General features: G+C 42.7%; 1 protein-coding gene across 1 annotated transcript in view; it reads left to right on the top strand.

The window, feature by feature from the left end:
- Nucleotides 1–18,725, top strand: part of LOC126335734 (glutamate receptor 1-like) — a 54,748-nt gene that overhangs the window by 25,718 nt on the left and 10,305 nt on the right. The window lies entirely within an intron of this gene.

Genomic DNA, 18,725 nt, shown 5'->3' with positions numbered 1-18,725 from the left:
ATAGTTTATGTTGTGGTGGGTTTCCAGTATATTTCAAGATGAAATATAAAACATGAAAATTTAGATAAAGGTAACAATATCACAATTATATATCACAATTCCAACAACAGATTTAAGGCTAAATTTAGACAAACAATAAAAAAAAATGTAATGCAATCTTTACAGACTGAGCAAAGAAATGATGCATTGTTATGAATCCCAAAATACCTTCTCTACACAAGCATCCCAAACTTCACAAAGGACTGATTCCAATCTATCCAATAATTTATTGCAATTGTAGCCCTACCTGTTTTCTCAGTAAAGAACTGAATATACTAATAACCAATATATAAACACATAACAGCAATCTCTATTACATTAGTTCACACTACGAAAGACATAAAAATTGCCCAGGATGGAAAGTTTGTATTGTTCAATATAACCAACCTGTACACAAATATAACAATAACAGAAACAATTGAAATTATAAAGAAAAACTTGATACACATGTGAAGGTTTCTAACATTGAATCACACAAAATAATAAACCTAGTAGAAATCATTGTATCACAAAATTATTTTGGATTCTGAAATAAAATTTACAAATAATCTAATGTGGTAGCAATGGGCAATTCCATTGCCAGCATGATTGCACATATATTTATTAATACACTAGAAGAGAAAGTACTCAGGTCTGATTTGCTCACTTTATACACAATTATTTACTACATAGATATGTAGATGGCATCTTACCACACTGGTAGAAGGTGACAACAATGACACACAAAACAATCATGAACTATTACACAGCCTGCATCCTTAAATTAAATTTAGAATGGAAGCAGAATAAAATAAGGCAATAAAGTTGCCAGATATAAAGATAAGTAGCAGTAACAACTACTACAGCCGTGAAATATGTAAAAAAAATGCAGCACAACAGACACTGTCATAAGTGAACACTCCTGTCATCCAAATTCTCAAAAATATGCATCCTCCAGATCAAAGATTAACAGAATCACAAATTCACCACTTAACGCTGATGCAATACGAAGAAGAATAAAAACACTGCAATACATAGAACAGCAGATTCATTTCAACCCTACAATTCCACACAGACTATACGAACAGCACAGAGCCAAAATCGCCCGACATAAATACAGAAATAACGGTAAAAAAAGAATAAAAAGTAAATCAACCTATGTCACAACACCATACATTGGACAAATTTTAAGAGAACTGAACAATCTGTGTAACAAGATGGAGGTAAAACTATCATTCCGTACCTGTAATAATTTGGAACACAAAACTACAATCAGCAAAAGCAAAAAACTCTAATATCCCAAATACAGGAGTTCAAATAATCTCTTGCAAGGATTGAAACAAATTCTACATTGGACAAACAGTTAGCAGTATTCGGTTAAAGACCAAGGAAAACATCAAGAACTGTGAAAGTAGTCACTCTACAATTTACGGACACCTACATAATCCAAAACACAAAGCAAGAAAAAATACTCCTGAGGATTCTGGTACAGACGTCGAGATACTGGGACAGCGTTGTTAGAGAGGCCATCGAAATTCGCACCAATGGCGAGCTCATAAACCGTGACTGTGGCTATAATCTTAGCAAGGCTTGAGAACCAGCGATTGGGTTAATCAAGAGTAAATCGAGCAAACATATAGTTGTGACGACCACGACGGACAGAGCCATCACTCCGACGTCATCTCAGACGCCGTCGCAATTTGCTCCACCGCGCGACCGTGGCGCGGGGCGCGGACAGCGGAGGGTGCGCGCCGCGGGCGGAGGGTATTTAAATCGGCTGCCACCGCGACCGAACCTATAGCCATAGCGTACGGATCTCCGTGCCGGCACGTTCACAGGAGCTCAGTCCGTCAGTTCACCTAATGATGGCGACATGTGTGATTGCCGAAGTATTGTGCCCGTTGGACACTGTAGACCAGCAGTATACCCGTGGATATTTTGATTATCAAATACGCCGGGAGAAACTCAAGAATCACAAGGAAAAAAGTAGTTAAAGCTCTAGATGAGGTACCCAAAGGGCCTACAATGAATATCCTTGAAGAACTGGAACATTCACACAGATGCAGACCGAAACGAAATTCAAAATGAACAAAAGAACTGAAGCATAACTTTATTTAGAAAACTTAATTGACATCCTAAAAGAAAAAGGATAAATTTTCAACATTTCACGGTGTGTAAAAGACAATAGTATACTCAACACAAAAATCTTTGTACGAGAAACAAAGGTTATAGTTATAGTATCTTTGTAATATATTGTTTATATTGCGCGAGTAATTCACTGTAAGCATATAAGCATCGCTGGAGAAAATTGTCATACAAGTAAAGTGCTATATAAATGCTATTATAAACGTGACCAGTAGTACGAAGGGGTGATCAAAAAATGCTCTACCCTGAAGTATGTGATATACAGTACTCCATAACATCTGAGACGTAAAAGAAGTAACTACGAATATACGGGGTGTTACAAAAAGGTACGGCCAAACTTTCAGGAAACATTCCTCACACATAAAGAAAGAAAATATGTTATGTGGACATGTGTCCGGAAACGCTTACTTTCCATGTTAGAGCTCATTTTATTACTTCTCATCAAATCACATTAATCATGGAATGGAAACACACAGCAACAGAACATACCACTATGACTTCAAACACTTTGTTATAGGAAATGTTCAAAATGTCCTCCGTTTTCGAGGATACATGCATCCACCCTCCGTCGCATGGAATCCCTGATGCGCTGATGCAGCCCTGGAGAACGGCGTATTGTATCACAGCCGTCCACAATATGAGCACGAAGAGTCTCTACATTTGGTACCGCGGTTGCGTAGACAAGAGCTTTCAAATGCCCCCATAAATGAAAGTCAAAAGGGTTGAGGTCAGGAGAGCGTGGAGGTCATGGAATTGGTCCACCTTTACCAATCCATCGGTCACTGAATCTGTTGTTGAGAAGCGTACGAACACTTCGACTGAAATGTGCAAGAGCTCCATCGTGCATGAACCACATGTTGTGTCGTACTTGTAAAGGCACATGTTCTAGCAGCACAGGTACAGTATTCCGTATGAAATCATAATAATGTGATCCATTGAGCGTAGGTGGAAGAACATGGGGCCCAATCAAGACATCACCAACAATGCCTGCCCAAACGCTCACAGAAAATCTATGTTGATGACGTGATTGCACAATTGCGTGCGGGATTCTCGTCATTCCACACATGTTGATTGTGAAAATTTACAGTTTGATCACGTTGGACTGAAGCCTCATCCGTAAAGATAACATTTGCACTGAAATGAGGATGGACACATTGTTGGATGAACCAATCGCAGAAGTGTACCCGTGGAGGCCAATCAGCTGCTGATAGTGCCTACACACGCTGTACATGGAACGGAAACAACTGGTTCTCCCGTAGCACTCTCCATACAGTGACGTGGTCAACTTTACCTTGTACAGCAGCAACGCCTCTGACACTGACATTAGGGTTATCGTCAACTGCACGAAGAATTGCCTCGTCCATTGCAGGTGTCCTTGTCGTTCTAGGTCATCCCCAGTCGCGGGTCATAGGCTGGAATGTTCCGTGCTCCCTAAGACGCCGATCAATTGCTTAGAACGTCTTCCTGTCGGGACACCTTCGTTCTGGAAATCTGTCTCGATACAAACGTACCGCGCCACGGCTATTGCTCCGTCCTAATACATACATCAAATGGGCATCTGCCAACTCCGCATTTGTAAACATTGCACTGACTGCAAAACCACGTTCGTGATGAACACTAACCTATTGATGCTACGTACTGATGTGCTTGATGCTAGTACTGTAGAGCAATGAGTCGCATGTCAACACAAGCACCGAAGTCAACATTACCTTCCTTCAATTGGGCCAACTGGTGGTGAATCGAGGAAGTACAGTGCATACTGACGAAACTAAAATGAGCTCTAACATGGAAATTAAGCGTTTCCGGACACATGTCCACATAACACCTTTTCTTTATTAGTGTGTGAGGAATGTTTCCTGAAAGTTTGACCGTACCTTTTTGTAACACCCTGTATATGTAAACCATAAATACTATATTTTAATATAGATGTAAGCAACATAATTTTATCGTACATTTTAACAAAAAGTATCTTCGTTGCAGGATCTCTTGAAAATGGCAAAACGAGCTCCTCGTGATAGACATATAATAAATTAGTAAATTGTCAATAAAAGAAGCAGACCAGAATTTGAAGAATTTATGTAATACATCTTTTTTCGACAGTCAAATGCGATATAAAATCTAAAAAATGCTGTTTCTAAATATGTTGGCAGCAAAAATTTCGTTCTACGCGTGCGAATGAGCACTCCATAGACATTCCTTCCATATGTTTACTTTACAGCGTGCAGCATGGCAGCATTTGTCTCTCTGGAATACTGAAAATGCTGTGTTCTATGATCTTTGGAATAAGGATCAGTACAGCAAGCTTAGACCAGAAAAGTTTTTATGTTCGAAGCACGACCCTCAGTGTGCACCATTGCTTGAATAGTCTTCAAAATGTACTTTGCATTCCAGCTACTTCATGACGTTGATTAATTTATTAATCTCAGATATAAAGCTGCTTGAGGGGATTCTTTTCAGGAGAACTGCAAATCTTGCTATTTCAGGAACCAGGGACACAACTGCCTTTCGGGCATCGCATCAGTTCAGTTAAAGACATAAAATGATACAACGATTAATATGCTGGTCTGTTCTTTCAAAACGTCTACAGTATAAATACCACAACTTCTTGCTTTCTTTGCAGCCCGTAATTCTAATACAGAACTTTACACAAGTTTCATTTATATTTGTAATTACTTAAGTCAGTTTCAATACTTGATTTTACTTCTGAACAATGTCAAAATTATAAGAGACTTTTTGTTAATAACTACCACGTCAATTATTGTTAAAAGGATATGTGCAACATGGGGCGCAAAAAATGGATTCTTTTATTCTGTGATCTTTCTGATTCTAAAGGTGTATACTTTAGGTATAGCACCTAATTAGCCACGCTCTAGCTCTCGGCTGATGTACACGCACAACCCCAAAGCGGCAAGTTAAGTGTTTATCTTTTTCTGCGTTTTGTTCGTAGAGATTTATTAAGTTTCCTGCGTATTTTTTCTGCTTAAGAGTTTTAATTTCGCGTTTTTGTAAGTGATAATTCATTCAGTCTGCAGTGCAGAAGTTTCTCACTGAACAGCCAGCTACTTAGCTCATTAACGCATCAGCATCCACTGGTGACAATTCAGCCCGGCAGCAAGTTGCGTTCTACAATACTGTCCGCATTTATAGTTTACTTCTTCAGTTAGTCTTGCTAGGATAGCTAGGATGTGTGCATGCTACATCTACATGGATACTCTGCAAATCACATTTAAGTGCCTGGCAGAGGGTTCATCGAACCACCTTCACAATCCTCTATTATTCCAATCTCGTATAGCACACGGAAAGCACGGACAGTTATATCTTTCCGTGCGAGCTCTGATTTCCCTCATTTTATCATGGTGATCGTTTCTCCCTATGTAGGTCGGTGTTAACAAAATATTTTCGCATTCGGAGGAGAAAGTGATGATTGGAATTTCGTGAGAAAATTCCGTCGCAACGAAAAACACCTTTCTTTTAATGATGTCCAGCCCAAATCCTCTATCATTTCTGTGACATTCTCTCCCACATTTCGCGATAGTAAAAAACGTGCTGCTCTTCTTTGAGCTTTTTCGATGTAATCCGTTAGTCCTATATGGTAAGGATCCCACACCACGCAGAAATATTCTGAAAGAGGACGGACAAGCGTAGTGTAGGCAGTCTCCTTAGTAGGTGTGTTATATTTTCTAAGTGTCCTGCCAATAAAACGCAGTCTTTTGTTTGCCTTCCCCACAACATTTTCTATGTGGTCCTTCCAATTTAAGTTGTTCGTAATTACAATGCCTAGGTATTTAGTTGAATTTACGGCTTTTAGATTTGACTGATTTATCGTATAACCGAATTTTAACGAATTTATTTTAGCACTCATGTGGATGACTTCATACTTTTCGTTATTTAGGGTCAACTGCCAGTTTTCGCATCATTCAGATATCTTTTCTAAATCGTTTTGTAGTTTGTGTCGATCTTCTGATGACTTTATTAGTCGATAAACGACAGCGTCATCTGCAAACAACCTAAGACGGATGCTCAGATAATCTCCTAAATAGTTTATATAGATAAGAAATAGCAAAGGGTCTATAACGCTACCTTGGGGAACGCCAGAAATCTCTTCTTTTTACTCGATGACTTTCCGTCAGTTACTACGAACTGTGGCCTCTCTGACAGGAAATCACAAATCCAGTCACATAACTGAGACGATATTCCATAAGCACACATTTGCACTACAAGCACCTTGTGCGGTACAGTGTCAAAAGCCTTCTGGAAATCCAGAAATACAGAATCGATCTGAAATCTCTTGTCAATAGCACTCAACTCATCATGTGAATAAACAGCTAGTTGTGTTTCACAGGAATGATGTTTTCTAAACCCGTGTTGACTGTGAGTCAATAGACAGTTTTCTTCGAGGTAATACATAATGATTGAACAGAACATACGTTCCAAAATCCTGCTGCATATCGACGTTAATGATATGGGCCAGTAATTTAGTGCATTACTCCTGCTACCTTTCTTGAATATTGGTGTGACCTGTGCAACATTCCAATCTTTGAGTACGGATCTTTCGTCGAGCGAACGGTTGTATATGGTTGTTAAGTATGGAGCTAATGCACCAGAATACTCGAAAAAGGAACGTATTTTGTATACAGTCAGGACCAGAAGACTTGCTTTTAGTAAGTGATTTAAGTTCCTTCACTACTCCGAGGATATTTCCTTCTACGTTACTCATGTTGGCATCTGTTTTCGATTCAAATTCTGGAATATTTACTTCGTCTTATTTCGTGAAGGCGTTTCGAAAGGCTGTGTTTAGTAACTCTGCTTTGGCAGCACTGTATTCTATAGTATCTCCATTTTTATCGCGCAGAGAAGGCCTTGATAGTTTCTTGCCGCTAACGTACTGCACGTACGACCAGAATCTCTTTGGATTTTCTGCCAGATTTAGAGACAAAGATTCGTTCTTCAAACTGTTATAAGCATCTCGGATTGAAGTCCGCGCTGCCGGCCGGGGTGGCCGAGCGGTTCTAGGCGCTACAGTTTAAACCACGCGACCGCTACGGTTGCAGGTTCGAATCCTGCCTCGAGCTTGGATGTGTGTGATGTCCTGAGGGTAGTTAGGTTTAAGTAGTTCTAAGTTCTAGGGGACTGATGACCTCAGAAATTAAGTCCCATAGTGCTCAAAGCCATTTTGAAGTCCGCGCTAAATTTCGAGCTTCTGTAAAAGATCGCCAATCTTGGGGATTTTGCGCCCAGTTTAAATTTGGCATGTTTGATTCGTTGTTTCTGCAACAGTTTCCTAACCGGTTTTGTGTACCAAGGAGGATCAGCTCCGTCGTTTGTTAATTTATTTCGTATAAATCTCTCAATTGCTGCAGATACTGTTTCTTTGTATTAAAGCCACATCTGGTCTACACTTACATTATTAATTTGGTAGGAGTGGAGATAGCCTCTGAGGAAGGTGTCAAGTGAATTTTTATCTGCTTCTTTGAATGAGTATACTTTTCGTTTATTTTTGGAGGATTTGGGGATTCGAATATTCAATCTCGCTGCGACAACCCTGTGTTCACTAACTGCTGTATCGGTTTTGATGCTTGTTATTAACTCAGGATTATTTATTGCTGAGAGGTCAAGTGTGTTTTCACAACCGTTTACTATTCGCGTGGGCTCATGAACTAACTGCTCGAAATAATTTTCAGAGAATGCGTTTAGCACAATTTCGGATGATATTTTATGCGTACGTCCGGAATTAAACATGTATTTTCGCCAACATATCGAGGGTAAATTAAAGTCACCACCAACTATAATCTTATGAGTCGGGTACGTATTTGACATCAAACTCATGTTTTCTTTGAACCTTTCAGCAACTCTATCATCTGAATTGGGAGGTAGGTAAAGGAATCCAAATATTATTTTATTCTAGTTGCCAATAATGACCTCTGCTCATAATAACTCACAGGAAGTTTCTACTTCAATTTCGCGACAAGTTAAACTACTTCTAACAGCAACAAACACGCCACTGCCAACCGTGTTTAGCCTATCCTTTCGGAACACCGTTAGGTTCTTCCCAAAAATTTCGGCTGAGCTTATATCGGGCTTTAGCCTGCTTTCAGTGCCTTTACGATGCGAGCATCGGTGCTTTCTATTAGTGCTTGGAGCTCTGGTACTTTCCCAACACAGCTACGGCAATTTACTACTGTTATACTAATGGTTCCTTTATCTACCTTCTTCCTGTGTTCGGCCTGCTCCCTTTGTGATTGAAGCCCTTCTAGTGTTTTCCCGAGACCCTCTAACCTAAAAAACCGCCCAGTCCACGCCACACTGCCCCTGCTACAAGTGTAGCCACCTCCAGCGTATAGTGGACACCTGATTTATTCAGTGGAACCCGAAACCCAACCACCCTTTGGCGCAAGTCAAGGAATCTACAGCCTACATGGTCGCAGAACCGTTTGAGCCTCTGATTCAGACCCTTCACTCGGCTCTGTACCAGAGACCTCAATCGGTCTGCTGACTATGCTGGAAAAGGTCAGCTCTGTTTTCATCTTGTATGCAAGACTGGCAGCCTTTATCACTTTTGTTAGCCGCTCAAAACCAGAGAGAATCTCTTCTGATCCGAAGTGACACACATCATTGGTACCAACGTGAGCAACTACCTGCAGTTGGTTATACCCTATTCTCTTCATGGTATCCTGGAGGACCTTTTCCAGATGTGGAACGACTTCACCCAGTATGTACACGGAGACATTAGCATTCTTTTCTTTCTTGGCAGGCAACTCCCTAAGGGTCCCCATAATGGACCTAACGTCGGAGCTCCCAACTATCAATAATGACACTCTCTGCGACTGCCCAGATCTTGCAGGCTGAGTGGTTTCCTCTGAAACAGGACAGGCGACAGGATCTGGCTCAGTATCAGGGTCAGCCACAGACAGCATCTGTAACCTGTTTTATCAGACATTCCAGGGAGGCCCTATATTCGGCCGCCTGGGAAGTCTTTCACCGGTTGCTTCGCCCTGGGGCGGCCTCCCTCTCGACCACAGGTGAGGGGCCAACCTCAGTGCGACCAATAACTGGGATGTGCACTGGCGATAACCTATCGGACGACTCGGACATGCTGTACGTCCGTTGGATGCCCACGGCCGACCCACACCAGTGGTGCCCATCCACTGCAGCCCCAAGCTGTGTAATAGAAGCCATCACAGCCTGAAGCTGCGAGCGAAGCGTCACCATATCGGCTCGGAACTGCACATTACAATCACAGTCCCTGTCCATACTAAAGACCGTGGGAAACTAAACTATGCAGATTAACGGACTATCGGCACACGTTGCGCAACTCTACTGTAGACCGTGATGAAAACGCAGGAACTGTGTCTAATAATAAGCAGATATTCAAAAACCTAACTACCGAAAGCATTCAAGTGAAATTCGGCCGTGATTGCGAACTTGTAATATGTCACAAAATCGGTTTACTTTACGACTAAAACGAAAAGGCGAAAACTGTGACTATTAGATAATATATTTAAACGCAGAAACTGAACTATAAAAGCACACAGATGATACAATAAAATTAGCTCCTGGTTAGGAACTCGTAATAGTCACATAAACGGTTACTCCTCTGTTGCTGCTTGTGTCTCGGCCAGCTACTGTGTGTGGGTGGAGGAGGAGCTGGCTGCAGTTTGTGGACAGCTGAATGCGCTGTTGGCTATGGACAGTCATCTTTAGGTTGCTGCCTGCAAGCTGTTAACGAAGGTCCCAGCATATGGAGTAAGTTCAAAAATACACTCCTGGAAATGGAAAAAAGAACACATTGACACCGGTGTGTCAGACCCACCATACTTGCTCCAGACACTGCGAGAGGGCTGTACAAACAATGATCACACGCACGGCACAGCGGACACACCAGGAACCGCGGTGTTGGCCGTCGAATGGCGCTAGCTGCGCAGCATTTGTGCACCGCCGCCGTCAGTGTCAGCCAGTTTGCCGTGGCATACGGAGCTCCATCGCAGTCTTTAACACTGGTAGCATGCCGCGACATCGTGTACGTGAACCGTATGTGCAGTTGACAGACTTTGAGCGAGGGCGTATAGTGGGCATGCGGGAGGCCGGGTGGACGTACCGCCGAATTGCTCAACACGTGGGGCGTGAGGTCTCCACAGTACATCGATGTTGTCGCCAGTGGTCGGCGGAAGGTGCACGTGCCCGTCGACCTGGGACCGGACCGCAGCGACGCACGGATGCACGCCAAGACCGTAGGATCCTACACAGTGCCGTAGGGGACCGCACCGCCACTTCCCAGCAAATTAGGGACACTGTTGCTCCTGGGGTATCGGCGAGGACCATTCGCAACCGTCTCCATGAAGCTGGGCTACGGTCCCGCACACCGTTAGGCCGTCTTCCGCTCACGGCCCAACATCGTGTAGCCCGCCTCCAGTGGTGTCGCGGCAGGCGTGAATGGAGGGACGATGAGAGTCGCTTCTGCCTTGGTGCCAATGATGGTCGTATGCGTGTTTGGCGCCGTGCAGGTGAGCGCCACAATCAGGACTGCATACGACCGAGGCACACAGGGCCAACACCCGGCATCATGGTGTGGGGAGCGATCTCCTACATTGGCCGTACACCTCTGGTGATCGTCGAGGGGACACTGAATAGTGCACGGTACATCCAAACCGTCATCGAACCCATCGTTCTACCATTCCTAGACCGGCAAGGGAACTTGCTGTTCCAACAGGACAATGCACGTCCGCATGTATCCCGTGCCACCCAACGTGCTCTAGAAGGTGTAAGTCAACTACCCTGGCCAGCAAGATCTCCGGATCTGTCCCCCATTGAGCATGTTTGGGACTGGATGAAGCGTCGTCTCACGCGGTCTGCACGTCCAGCACGAACGCTGGTCCAACTGAGGCGCCAGATGAAAATGGCATGGCAAGCCGTTCCACAGGATACATCCAGCATCTCTACTATCGTCTCCATGGGAGAATAGCAGCCTGCATTGCTGCGAAAGGTGGATATAGACTGTACTAGTGCCGACATTGTGCATGCTCTGTTGCCTGTGTCTATGTGCCTGTGGTTCTGTCAGTGTGATCATGTGATGTATCTGACCCCAGGAATGAGTCAATAAAGTTTCCCCTTCCTGGGACAATGAATTCACGGTGTTCTTATTTCAATTTCCAGGAGTGTATATGAGTGACTCGAAGAGTTCTTAAGTAATAGAGGCCACTATGTTGCCCTCGGCGGCGAGTATTCATCGGAGACAAGGGTATCGTCATGAGTGCCCCAGGGATGTGTGACAAGACTGCTGTTATTCACTATATACATAAATCATTTGGCTGACAGGACGAGCAGCAATGCGAGGTTGATTGCTGATGATGATCCGTTGTATGGTAAGGTTGAGAGGTTCCATGCCTTTTTTTCATGTCGCCTATCATTTTCATCACTTTTATTAATATTTTATATCATTCCACCGTGAGAACGGGGCGAATATGGTGTATTTGTACTGAGAGCTCAAATTACTTTTCACTTGATTGCTGTGCATATTAGGAGCTGAATGTAGTCTTGCTTTTAGTTTCCTTTGTTACTTCCCTATGGGACTTATTGTGAGGGAAGCGCCTGGCGGGGCGATTGGCGTCAGTCGAGTTTTGCATATTGTATGGAGGGCGAAACGTCCTGGGATCCATCTCAGTGTCACCGCAATTTATGTGTTTACCGTTCCGGTGCATTGTCTTCATGATTTTGAGAATTATTGTGTATGGTGCCCTGCTGGGTGCAACTCTCTGGCGCCAGACGGCCCGTGGTCTTGGCATGCTGTTTTCGTAGCTGGTCAAACAGCAAGTTCAGTGGCCCCAGCTTAATAGCAGAGGCATGACTGGTCAACTTAAACTGAGGCCAATTGGCGTCATAAAGCTCTGTACAAAATTGGAGGGAACTATCGCTATTGGAGGGAATGATGTTCTGAGATAGTGTGGGGGAAATTTGGAATCAGCATTGAATGCTGATTAAAGGCTTTTATAGGGTAGTGGGGAGTGGAATAGCGTTGGCTTCGGTCTTGGGTTGAGTGGGCGCATAGCTTTTTTAATTCAGGATCTGATCTTCGTCGGAATCGGATGGTCTTGATACTTAGTTGCACTTTTTCGGAATCGTTGTGGAGCATGATTTCGGTCATACTCCAGTTTCATTCTGCGACTTAAGACCCAGATTCATGCTCTGCGTTTTCGCACCTGTAGCGACAGGCCGAGTTTAGGAGGTTTTCCTGTGTCTTTTTCTGGAGGTACATCCTTGTCGCATCCAGGAGTTTCTCTGCATCGGCCACTTGAGGAGAACTTAGAATTCTCGGACAGCATTCGAGGCCATAGGTTGAAACAGAGTTGTTGCACAGTAGGAGTCGGATCATACATCATTAGAACACTGCCTACAGACGACGTGCTGCAGGTTTCAGGACTGGTAAAGTATTTTGCGGCTCTGGCAATGCAGGACCAATATTTTTATTCTGAAGTCCTCAGCAATGCATGCGCTCGCTTTGCTACAAGTCCACATAGCTTGTTTCTTCATGTGTTCCCATTTGAGCTCTCACTACTAATCGCGATAGTGCATTATAGTCGGGGGGTGTAATATTTGATTCATTAGGGCCTCCAGTCATTTTCGTCACTCTATTGCAGCACAGAGTGTGGAAGCCCCTTGTGCTCGAGCCAGCTCTTAATCTCATAATTCTCATACCCTATCCTTTAGCCTACTGTTCGTGTCAACTATCATGTACCTTTATATTTTGATTTATAATAAATCTCATTGCAATATTTAATCCGCGTCTCCTTATGTAGATAGACACAGAATCCCATTTCCTGACATTTATTTTGATAAAATTCCCTTTTTTTTCTCTGAGTAGATTATGATTTTTGTTAAATTATTGTGTGTGTGCACTCCTCATATTACCAACTAGCAGGGTCCACCATCAATTCCTTTCGTTACCGTCGTGCACATAATTAATTATGTGGTAGATAAGGGGTGCGTCAGGTGCATATCTACACTCCTGGAAATGGAAAAAAGAACAAATTGACACCGGTGTGTCAGACCCACCATACTTGCTCCGGACACTGCGAGAGGGCTGTACAAGCAATGATCACACGCACGGCACAGCGGACACACCAGGAACAGCGCTGTTGGCCGTCGAATGGCGCTAGCTGCGCAGCATTTGTGCACCGCCGCCGTCAGTGTCAGTCAGTTTGCCGTGGCATACGGAGCTCCATCGCAGTCTTTAACACTGGTAGCATGCCGCGACAGCGTGGACGTGAACCGTATGTGCAGTTGACGGACTTTGAGCGAGGGCGTATAGTGGGCATGCGGGAGGCCGGGTGGACGTACCGCCGAATTGCTCAACGCGTGGGGCGTGAGGTCTCCACAGTACATCGATGTTGTCGCCAGTGGTCGGCGGAAGGTTCACGTGCCCGTCGACCTAAGACCGGACCGCAGCGACGCACGGATGCACGCCAAGACCGTAGGATCCTACACAGTGCCGTAGGGGACCGCACCGCCACTTCCCAGCAAATTAGGGACACTGTTGCTCCTGGGGTATCGGCGAGGACCATTCGCAACCGTCTCCATGAAGCTGGGCTACGGTCCCGCACACCATTAGGCCGTCTTCCGCTCACGCCCCAACAGCATGCAGCCCGCCTCCAGTGGTGTCGCGACAGGCGTGAATGGAGGGACGAATGGAGACGTGTCGTCTTCAGCGATGAGAGTCGCTTCTGCCTTGGTGCCAATGATGGTCGTATACGACACTGAATAGTGCACGGTACATCCAAACCGTCATTGAACCCATCATTCTACCATTCCTAGACCGGCAAGGGAACTTGCTGTTCCAACAGGACAATGCACGTCCGCATGTATCCCGTGCCACCCAACGTGCTCTAGAAGGTGTAAGTCAACTACCCTGGCCAGCAAGATCTCCGGATCTGTCCCCCATTGAGCATGTTTGGGACTGGATGAAGCGTCGTCTCACGCGGTCTGCACGTCCAGCACGAACGCTGGTCCAACTGAGGCGCCAGGTGGAAATGGCATGGCAAGCCGTTCCACAAGACTACATCCAGCATCTCTACGATCGTCTCCATGGGAGAATAGCAGCCTGCATTGCTGCGAAAGGTGGATATACACTGTACTAGTGCCGACATTGTGCATCCTCTGCTGCCTGTGTCTATGTGCCTGTGGTTCTGTCAGTGTGATAATGTGATGTATCTGACCCCAGGAATGTGTCAATAAAGTTTCCCCTTCCTGGGACAATGAATTCACGGTGTTCTTATTTCAACTTCCAGGAGTGTAGTTCTCATGCAAAATTCGCCAGAATTAAAGAGGTACAAACTCTTCTCCACTCCGGCGCCTCGCAGGGCGTCGAAGTTGAGTACTGTAGGAAGATACGACTTACACAAAATTTCCAGTTGGTGTGATAAATGACAGCTAGCCATAAATTTGGAACAATGTAAGTTAATGCAGATAAGTAGGAATAAAAAAATCTGTAATCTTCGGTTACAGTAATACTAGTCTCCTGCGTGACAGACTCAAGTCCTGTAAGTACGAGTACATGGGCGTAACGTTGCAAAGCGATATGAGATGGAACGACGATGTGATATCTGTGGTAGGAAAGGGGAATGGCCAACTTCGGTTTACTGGGAAAATTTTAGAAAAGCGTGGTTCACCTGTAAATTAGATCGCATGTAGGACACTGCTGTAGCTTGTTCATGAGTACTGCTCGAGTATTTGGGACCAGTATCAGGTCGGACTGAAGGAGGACATCGAAACCCGAAACAGTTCAGAGGGGGGCTGCTATATTTGTTACCCGCAGGTTTGAACAACACGCGGGTGTTATCGAGATGCTTCGGGAACTCAAAAGGGAATCCCTGGGGGGAAGGAGACATTCTTTTCGAGAAACACTGTTGAGAAAATTAAGAGAACCGGCATTTGTAGCTGACTGCCAAACGATTCTACTGCCGCCGACATACATAGCCCGTAAGGATCACGAAGCTGAGATAAAAAATTAGGGTTCATACGGAGGCACATAGCAGTCATTTTTTCCTCATTCTATTCATGCGTGGAATAGAAAAGGAGATGACTTAGTAGTGGTACACGGTACCCTCCACCACGCCCCACACGGTCCGTTTCGGAGTATCTGTATGGATGTAGATATTTGTGTTTAAATGTCTTTCTATATCAGATGCGACGCTTGAATTCCCAGCTGTCACACTACTGTCAGACACAAAACCTTGCCTACAATGTCTTTTTAGTTAAGTTTGGCGCCACTGTTTCCACACCATATCGTCTGTGTAATATCCTTGAAGAACCTATCGACTGTTGCAATCGATCTTTCAGTCAATAGAAGTAGGTTATTTGAATGTACTTAGTTTATCTAGTGTGGTCACGTTGTAAATTTGTTATGACTACATGTCTCAAACATTTGTCACAGTAAAATTCCAAAAACGGAGAAGTCTACTTGCAGTCGTAAATGTTTCGGTAATCAACACCAATAATACTATTGGAAATGGTAAAATGAAGATTTTGTTACGCCGCAGTGAAGTCAGAGCTAACGGTTCGCCAGACAGTGTTTCAAAAGCCAAGTTGAAACATCTTAAAATATATGGAATAGATGGCGTTGTAGACAGTGAAACTAACGGCTACTTTTTACTAAATAATAGTAGGCTTTCAGAATTTATTTCGTCTCTTGCTAAAAGTAAATACCGCAACAGTGAAAAATTCTTTATATTTAGTGAAGACATGAGTAAAAGAAGAGGCCTATCCAGTAAAATTGTAGTGGAATGTCAAGTGTGTGAAGCAGCGAAATGTAGAATGACATCTTCTGTAACATGCACAAAATGTTTCGAACTAAATATTCACCTTGCTTATGCCATGAAGTGTATTGGGAACAGAAGAAAAGCAGCCCAGATATTCTGTGCTATGAAGAATCTTCCACTGCCACCTCCATAATTTGAGAGGTATTATAAACGTTTGAATAATGCCCTAACGGAAGTCAGTGAAGCATTTGTGCTGAGGGTTGTGAAAGAAACTGTAGATATGTGTCATTCTGCTGATATTGTTGCTGCATTAGTCGGTTCCTGGTGGAAGAGAGGCCGTACATAACTGAAAGGTGTTGTCACAGTTACCTCTGTAAATACAGGCAAGGTGCTGGGCAATGAATGTCTGACAAAACATGGCCCATGGCCAAGTTGTGCCAATTAGGTAAATGAACACAAATGTGACAAAACTTTGAAGGTTTCTGTGATGGTAAGGAAAGCAAGGTTGCAGTCTCTATTTTTAGTAGTTCAGTTGCTTTAATAGCGTTGTGGCTGCTAAACTAGATGGTGAAATTGAAATTAAGGAAATGGAATGTGTAGGACATGTACAGAAGAGACTGAGGTGGACACTTAGGAAACTACACAAGGACATGACAGGGGAAAACTCTCTGATGGCAAAGCAAGTGATGGTCAAGGTAGACTCACCAAATCAGAAATAGAACACGTCACAGAAGCAGTGAAAATGTCAGTCAGATAGAAAAGCAATTTGGGGTATGGCTTCTGAGCATTTGAAACACTTCACTGGCAAGTGCAATAGGTGTGGAGCGAACGGACAAAAACATACACATGCTCATCCCATCTCAGAAACTGTTATGGTGGAAGTAAAGCCAATATGTAGAGATCATTCAGATTCTAAACTCCTGGAAAATGTTTACATAGGAAAACACAAAATCTGAAGGAAGACTGCAATAGGTGCACTATCAAAGACTTGTCAAAAACTACTCTTGGTCAGATATTAGCTTTTCAGATTGGTGTGATTGACACCATAATATCTTTTAATGATGGAGTAGCAAACAAATGATAAACAATGAGCAGACTAGGCATCAGAACTAGGGACAACATCAAAAGTGGGTTGCTATGAGTAGACAAGAAATGTGTTGTCGAAGCTTTAAAAGCTGCTGAAAGCATAACAAGGAAGATCAAAATAACAAATAAAAGACAGAAAACTAAAGAAGATGAAAACTATACTCAGAATCAAGCAGATTATGAAACTGGAATGTGTTGACATGTTATCATTGAGGAGAAAATGACGTGCAAATCTTTAGTTTCAATTTACTGTAATCAATTTTTTTGCATACTTATGTACCATTATATTATCAAATGTTAAAGCTACAAAAACAAAATGTTGCATGAATAGTAATCTAATGTTTGCCTACACAGCGAATTATGTTACTGAAAAATGTATTAACTATTTTAAGCTGCAGTATTTCATTTCATGTGTTCTTCAATTATTCGGTGAAAAACATTTATTTAGAAATACAAAAAACAACAAATTGGTTAACCATTCATGGTTTACTGTCTCAACAAGTTAATAATTAACTTATCCAGTATTAAAGCTACAAAAATAAAATGTTGCATGAATAATAATATTGTGCTTGGCTCACAGCGAATCATGTTACTGAACAATGTATTAACTACTTTAAGCTGGAGCATGTCATATGTTCTTCAATTATTAGGAGAAAAACATTTCTTTAAAAATACATAGAACAACAAATTGGCAAAGCATTCATGGTTTACTGTTTCAACGAGAAACTAATTACAAGAATAAAATTTGTTTTGACCTTTTACTTGGAATAGTGTGGAAGTGCAGGTTAGCTAAAACACTCCGCAGTGTACGTTTATCTTCTACAGTAAGGCCTAAATTGTTTTTCTCTTCCATCACACGATATCTTTGTACTCCACATTATTTTATGTGTCATACACTCATTCAATGTTAATAAAAGATATACTGACCATTACTACTTACATTACAGTAATGCTTAATACTAAATACCAAATCTGAATAATGCATTAAATATGGATAATATAAGGAGAAAGGCAAATATGATTAGTGTTTTTACAAAATCAGTTAGTGTGTTTCAGCTATTCGATCAGCTGTCAGATGCGAAATATATTGGCACTTGTTCGATCAGTCCTCTTCTTCTCCTGGGAACGAGTTGCCATATGTTAATATCACTCCCAATGCTTACACCCCACAGTAGGCAACCCTTATACCTGTCCCCTCTCCAGTAGACTCAATATTGTGTATCACTTCTTCATTTTCTGCTTTAAAAGTCCAATTCATTTTTTATAATCTCTCCGATTTTCCCCTCGTTATGGGAGTGAAGGGGAAACATAAACTAAATGTATACAGAACGTGTTATCTAAGTTACTTTCTGTAGAGGACATACAGATAGGAAGTGATTAGTTTAAGAAGGGAAGATGTGGTGTAAGGTATTAAACAAGTCAAAAGACTTAAACTGGAATTAGGTTCCCCTCTTCACTAATCTGTATTTTCCTTGTTATAGTTTGTGATATACGTACAAATAAGTTTGTTACTTATCGCAGAATATAAGATGTACCGAAAAGAAAATGAGATTACAGTTATATTTAAAGAAATTTTAATAACAGTATTGCAATTCCAGTGCACGTGAAACAATTCAGCTATATATAATTGTCATTCACATTGATACACAGATCCCAGAGCGTAGGAAGAGAGTCGATGGCTTCAGTGTGGAAACACCTGGATTGCTAACAGATCCAGTTTTCGGCCGA

The sequence above is a fragment of the Schistocerca gregaria genome, chromosome 2 (assembly GCF_023897955.1).
Source record: "Schistocerca gregaria isolate iqSchGreg1 chromosome 2, iqSchGreg1.2, whole genome shotgun sequence".
NCBI classification, from domain to species: Eukaryota; Metazoa; Arthropoda; class Insecta; order Orthoptera; family Acrididae; genus Schistocerca; species Schistocerca gregaria.
Note: the sequence above shows the minus strand (reverse complement) of the source record. Positions and strands in the feature narration are given on the sequence as shown.